Raw genomic sequence first — 6942 nt, forward strand, 5'->3', positions numbered from 1 at the left:
GGGCCACGGGCGCCCCCTGCGGAGGCGCAGCCTGGAGAGCGCCCAGCTCCCCCGCGCCGGACTGTCCCGACCCCCCTGCCGCGCGCCACCCGCGGCCCTGCCCTCCGTCCCGGCCAGTCGGTCCTGTTGGCGACTCCTCCCGTTGTAGGTTCTGTCTGTGTTTCCCTTTCAGGATCAGTGTCTGCCTGCCCTCCACACCGGTCTATCCCCTGTCCATTCTTTTCCCACATTCATTCAACAAACTCCTGTGAAACATCTGGGCCCAAGGCATGGACACTGTGGTGAGCAGGGCAGCCAAGCCCACGGCCCGAACGGAGCTTCCAGTCTATGGGAGAGGTAGACGACCAGCCACGGCTGTAATAAGAGCTGAGAGTGGGGAGGTAAGGATCTAGAAGACGAAGGAGATCCTAGAGCAGGGACATTGACATACAGTCCTGGGAGGTAGGATGAACAAGAGGTGGAGCTTGGGTCACCCCCATCACGCAGAAAGAGTCCACAGGGCTGGAAGCAGAGTTAGGATTGGTTGATGATGAGGTGAAAAGGCCGGCAGGATACAGTTTATGCCTGGGCTCCTGCGTTGGCATATGCGCCTTGAGGATTTGGGGCTTCATGCAAACTCCTAAGAGTAAAATATGACACTCAAATTTGTAATAATAATAATAATAATTATTATTATTATTATTGAGACGGAGCCTCGCTCTGTAGCCCAGGTTGGGCCTCAGATTTGTATTTTAAGATCAGTGGGGCCGGGCGCGGTGGCTCAAGCCTGTAATCCCAGCACTTTGGGAGGCCGAGACGGGCAGATCACGAGGTCAGGAGATCGAGACCATCCTGGCTAAGACGGTGAAACCCCGTCTCTACTAAAAATACAAAAAACTAGCCGGGCGAGGTGGCGGGCGCCTGTAGTCCCAGCTACTCGGGAGGCTGAGGCAGGAGAATGGCGTAAACCCGGGAGGCGGAGCTTGCAGTGAGCTGAGATCTGGCCACTGCACTCCAGCCCGGGCTACAGAGCAAGACTCCGTCTCAAAAAAAAAAAAAAAAAAAAAAAAAAAGATCAGTGGGGCCGGGTGCGGTGGCTCACGCCTGTAATCCTAGCACTTTGGGAGGCTGAGGGGGGCGGATAGCCTGAGCTCAGAAGTTCGAGACCAGCTTGGGCAACATGGTGAAACCCCGTCTCTACGAAAATACAAAAAAAATAGACGGCGTGATGGTGTGCGCCGGTACTCCCAGCCACACGAGAGTCTGAGGCAGGAGAATTGCTTGAGCCCAGGAGGCGGAGGTTGCAGTGAGCCGAGATGGCAACTGCACTCCAGCCTGACAGAACGAGACTCCATCGCTTAAAAAAAAAAAAAAAAAAAAGAGCTCTGGGCAGAGCGGGCGCTGTGTCTCAGGCCTGTAATCCCAGCACATAATCCCAACACTTTGGGAGGTTGAGGTGGGAGGATCACTTGAGCCCAGGAGTTTAAGACCAGCGTGGACAACATGGTGAAACCCCATCTCTACAAAAAAATACAAAAATTAGCTGGGCCTGGTGGCGTGTGCCTGTAGTCCCAGCTGCTCTGGAGGCTGAGGTGAGACGATCGCTTGGGCCCAGGAGGCCGAGGCAGGAGTGATCACACCACTGCACTATACCTGGGTGAAAGAGTGAGTTCCTATCTCAAAAAAAAAAAAAAAAATAAAAAAATCACTGGGCTAAGCGCAGTGGCTCACACCTGTAATCCTAGCACTTTGGGAGGCTGCATGCAGCGAGAGGACTGTTTGAGCCCAGGAGTTCAAGACCAGCATGGGCAATATAGTGAGACTGTATATCTACTGAAAAAAAAAAAAAAAAAAAAATCACTGTAGCCACTATGGAGACTGGTTTGGACAAGAACAAGACGAGAAGCAGCGGGGCAGCTTAGGAGGGTACCACAGCCATCCCGGTGGCAGCTGGCACCAGGGCCAAGGCACAGAAGACAGGTGGGCAGATGTGGAAAATGTCTGGACAAGCCTTGGTGCTTGGCTATATATGGGGATTGGGAGGTGCGGGAGAAGACAGTATTGAGGGGCTTTGGTGCCATTTTTAAGATGGTCTACACTGAAGGAGGGATACTGGATATTTTGTCTGTTTTCAGAGACGGAGTCTTCCCTCTGTTGCCCAGACATGAGTGCAGTGGCGCGATCTCAGCTCATTGCAACCTCTGCCTCCCGGGTTCAAGTGATTCTCCTGCCTCAGCCTCCTGAGTAGCTGGGACTACAGATGCGCACCTCCACGCCTGCCAAATTTTTGTATTTTTTGTAGAGACGGGGTTTCACCATGATGGCCAGGCTGGTCTCGAACTCCTGACCTCAAGTGATCCACCCGCCTCAGGCTCCCAAAGTGCTGGGATTACAGGCGTGAGCCACCTTGCCTGACCGATACTGGATATTTTGAATTTGAGGAGCCTATGCAGAATCCATGGGGAGAAACTATGGATCTAGGTCTAGGGCTCAAAAGAGCAACCTGGTCTGCAGGCATGTTTGAGTATTGGGGCATAGGTGGTAAATAAAACCACAGGAGTGCATAAGAATGTCAGCGGCAAGCGAATATTAAGAGGGCCTAGGACTGGTCCCCAAACCTCTCTAATGCTTAAAAGTCAGGAGGACAGCAGAGAATGGCCTGAAATGTAGGCAGAAACCCAGGTGGGAGAAACCATGAGAAGAGAGGTTTTTAAATTTTATCTTTTTGTTTGTTTTAGATGGAGGGGTCTTTGTTGCTCAGGCTGGTCTTGAACTCCTGGGCTCAAACAATCCTCTTGCCTCAGCCTCCCAAAGTGTTGAGTTTACAGGCATGAACCACTGTGCCTGCCTGAGAGTGTTCTTAAAAAGAAGTGTAGCTGGGCGTGGTGGCTCATGCCTGTAATCCCAGCACTTTGGGGGACCAAGGTGGGTGGATCACCTGAGGTCAGGAGTTCAAGACCAGCCTGACCAACATGGAGAAACCCCGTCTTTACTAAAAATACAAAATTAGCCAGGCGTGGTGGTGCGTGCCTGTAATCCCAACTACTGGGGAGGCTGAGGCAGGAGAACTGCTTGAACCCAGGAGGCGGAGGTTGCGGTGAGCCGAGATCGTGCAATTGCACTCCAGCTGGGGCAACAAGAGTGAAACTCCGTCTCAAAAAAAAAAACGTAAGGCTAGGCGTGGTGCTCACGCCTGTAAGCATTTTGGGAGGCTGAAGCGGGTGGATCACCTGAGGTCGGGAGTTTGAGGCCAGCCCGGTCAACATGATGAAATCCTGTCTCTACTGAAAATTGAAAAAATTAGCTGGGCATGGTGGCGGCTGCCTGTAATCCCAGCTACTTGGGAGGCTGAGGCAGGAGAATCGCTTGAACCCAAGAGTGGAGGTTGCAGTGAGCCGAGATTGCGCCATTACACTCCAGCCTGGGAAATAAGAGTGAAACTCCGTCTCAGAAAATTAAATAAATAAATAAATAAATAATAAAAGGAAGTGGTCAGTGGTCTACAGAGGCTCTAGAGAGGCTGAGATGTGGACAAGACTTTCGAGAAGTCTGGCTGCTTCTCTTCTGTTTCCGCTGGGTGGCGATATGGAGTCCAGAAAAAGGTTTGTTCCAAGTGGGAGGACTAAAGTAGGTTGGTCGGGCTCCTTCACTGTAGTTCTCTCTTTAGCAAAAAGTAATGTCTTCATGGGATTAAAAACAAAATCAAATAACACAGACAGGCTAATAGTGAAAAGCACCAGCCTCTGTACCTCTCCTAACTCTACTCACTGCGAGAGGGAACTTACAGATGTTTAGTCTGAGAGCTGCTTCTGTGTCTAAGTAACATGCTATTTCTCTCTCTCTCTCTCTATATATATATCCATCATCTATCTATTTACTTGAGGTGGAGTCTCTCTCTGTCACCCAGGCTGGAGTGCAGTGGCTGCGATCTCCACTCACTGCAACCTCTGCCTCCTGGGTTCAAGTGATTCTTCTGTCTTAGCCTCCCAAGCAGCTGGGACAACAGGCGTGCGCCACCACACCCAGCTACTTTTTTATATTTTTAGTAGAAACGGGGTTTCACCATATTGGCCAGACTGGTCTTGAACTCCTGACCTTGTGATCCACCCTCCTCGGCCTCCCAAAGTGCTGGGATTACAGGCGTGAGCCACCGTGCATGGCTTTTAATTTTTTTGAAATGAAGTCTCGCTCTGTTGCCTTGGCTGGAGTACAGTGGCATGATCTCAGCTCACTGCAATTTCCGCCTCCCGGGTTCAAGCGATTCTCCTACCCCAGCCTCCTGAGTGGCTGGGATTACAGGTGCCCCCCCACCACACCTGGCTAATTTGTGTATTTTTAGTAGTGATCTGACCACTTCAGCCTCCCAAAGTGCTGAGATTATAGGCATCAGTCACTGCACCTGGCCCTTGATTTATCAATTTAGATGTAATAGATTACAGATTATCTGCTCTTACCGTCTTCTCCCTAAACTTTTGGGAAACTTCAGTCCTCTTACCTGACTCTGAACCAAATTGCTGTCTAGAAACTGCCATCCTAGGACTTCCCTCCACTGATCTCCTGAATTAGATCCAGTTTCTTCTTGTAAATCCTTCATTTTAGTGAAGTATGACTTCAGTTATTCCTAAAGAGGTAGTGAGATGTCTCTTTCAAGAAAGTTTGAGGCCGGGCGCGGTGGCTCTTGCCTGTAATCCCAGCACTTTGGGAGGCTGAGGCGGGAGGAACACCCGAGGTCAGGAGTTCAAGACCAGCCTGGCCAACATCGTGAAACCCGTCTCTACTAAAAACACAAAAATTAGCCAGGCGTGGTGGTGCAACCCCAGTTACTCAGGAAGCCGAGGCAGGAGAATCGCTTGAACCCAGGAGGCGGAGGTTGCAGTGAGCCAAAATCGCCCATTACACTCCAGCCTGAGGGACAAGAGCGAAACTCCTTCTCAAAAAAAAAAAAAAAGGTTTGTGTCCAGGCGCAGTGGCTCACGCCTGTAATCCCAGCACTTTGGGAGGCCAAGGCGGGCGGATCACAAGGTCAGGAGATCGAGACCATTCTGGCTAACATGGTGAAAACCCGTCTCTACTAAAAATACAAAAAACAATTAGCCAGGCATGGTGGCGGGTGCCCGTAGTGCCAGCTACTCGTGTGCTGAGCCAGGAGAATGGCGTGAACCTGGGAGGCGGAGCTTGCAGTGAGCTGCGATCACGCCACTGCACTCCAGCCTGGGTGACAAAGCAAGACTCCGTCCACCCACCCCCAAAAAAATAAATAAAAAGTTTGTTCAAGTCAATTTTTCCTAGTATTTCTAGCATTTATAAGGAGGACTCCACATTATCTAGTGTCTCACCAACTACCTTTTTTTTTTTTTTTTTGAGACAGAATCTCGCTCTGTCCCCTAGGCTGGAGTGCAGTGACACAATCTCGGCTCATTGCAACCTCTGCCTCCCGGGTTCAAGCAACTCTCCTGCCTCAGCCTCCCGAGTAGCTGAGACTACAGGCACCCGCTACCATACCCAGCTAACTTTCATATTTTTAGTAGAGACGGGGTTTCACCATATTGACCAGGCTGGTCTCGAACTCCCAACCTCAGGTGATCCGCCTGCCTTGGCCTCCCAAAGTGCTGGGATTACAGGCGTGAGCCACTGTGCCCGGTTGTCTACTAAACTTGTGTGTTTGTGTGTGTGGTTGTGTGTGGTATGTGGTGTTTATGTGTATTTTTGTGTGGGGTGTGTGTGTGGTGTTTTTGGGTGTGTTTATGTGTGTGTGGTGTTTGTGTGTGTGTGGTATTTGTGTATGTGTGGTGTTTTATGTGTTGTGTGTGTGGCGTGTGTGTGTTTGTGTGTGGTGTTTATGTGTGTTTGTGTGTGTGTGTGTGTGGTACTTTTTGTTGTTCTTGTTGTTGTTACAGGGTCTCACTTTGTTGCCCAGGCTGAAGTGCAGTTGTGGAATCAGGGCTCACTGCAGCCTTGACCTCCCTGGACTCAGGTAATCCTTCTACCTCAGCCTCCTGAGTACCTGGGACCATAGGCACACACCACCACCGTCTGGCTAATTTTTGTATTTTTTTTAGAGAAAAGGGTTTTGCCATGTTGCCTAGGCTTGTCTCCATCTCCTGGGCTCAGGTGGTCCTCCTACCTTGGCCTCCCAAAATGTGGCGTTTACAGAGCCACCATGCCTGGCCACCACCTACTTCTTAATTTCAGTTGTTTTCTAGTTCTAGAATTGCCATTTAACTTTTTGTTAGATTCCAGTTTTTTTTGTGTTTTTTTTTTTTGAGGCAGGGTCTTCCCGTCACCCAGGCTGTAGTGCAGTGGAGTGATCATAGCTCACTGTAATCTCAAACTCCTTGGCTTAAGGAATCCTCCTGCCTCTGCCTCTGAAGTAACTAGATTCCAGATATCTCAACATTCTCCATCTTTTCCTTCCTTTGTGAATACATCTCATAGTTATAACTCCAACATCTGAATCACCCCTGCCTGGGTCTCTTTCTATTGTCTATTTTGTTTCCCTCTTGGTTTTCAGCAAATTAAGTCCTTTCTAGCAAGGCTGGTAACTATTGAGTAGATGCTGAGTAATGGGTACTAAAAATAGTACATGTGGAGACTCGGAACGTTATCTTCTTTCAGACTTTTCTTCTGGCTAGAAGATTGCCTAAATCCTGAAAAAGTCTGGTTTTAGGCTTTCTTAGCCTGATTATTATTTATTCTTTCTGAGATGCAATCTCACTCTGTTGCCCAGGCTGGAGTGCAATGGCACCATCTCGGCTCACTGCAACCTCCACCTCCCAGGTTCAAACGATTCTCCTGCCTCAGCCTCCCAAGTAGCTGGGATTACAGGCGCTCACTACCATGCCCGACTAATTTTTCGTATTTTTGGTAGAGATGGGGTTTTGCCAAGCTGGCCAGGCTGGTCTTGAACTCCTGACCTCAAGTAATCCACCCACCTCCGCTTCCTGAAGCACTGGGATTACAGGC

Source organism: Chlorocebus sabaeus, chromosome 6, assembly GCF_047675955.1.
Source record: "Chlorocebus sabaeus isolate Y175 chromosome 6, mChlSab1.0.hap1, whole genome shotgun sequence".
NCBI lineage: Eukaryota > Metazoa > Chordata > Mammalia > Primates > Cercopithecidae > Chlorocebus > Chlorocebus sabaeus.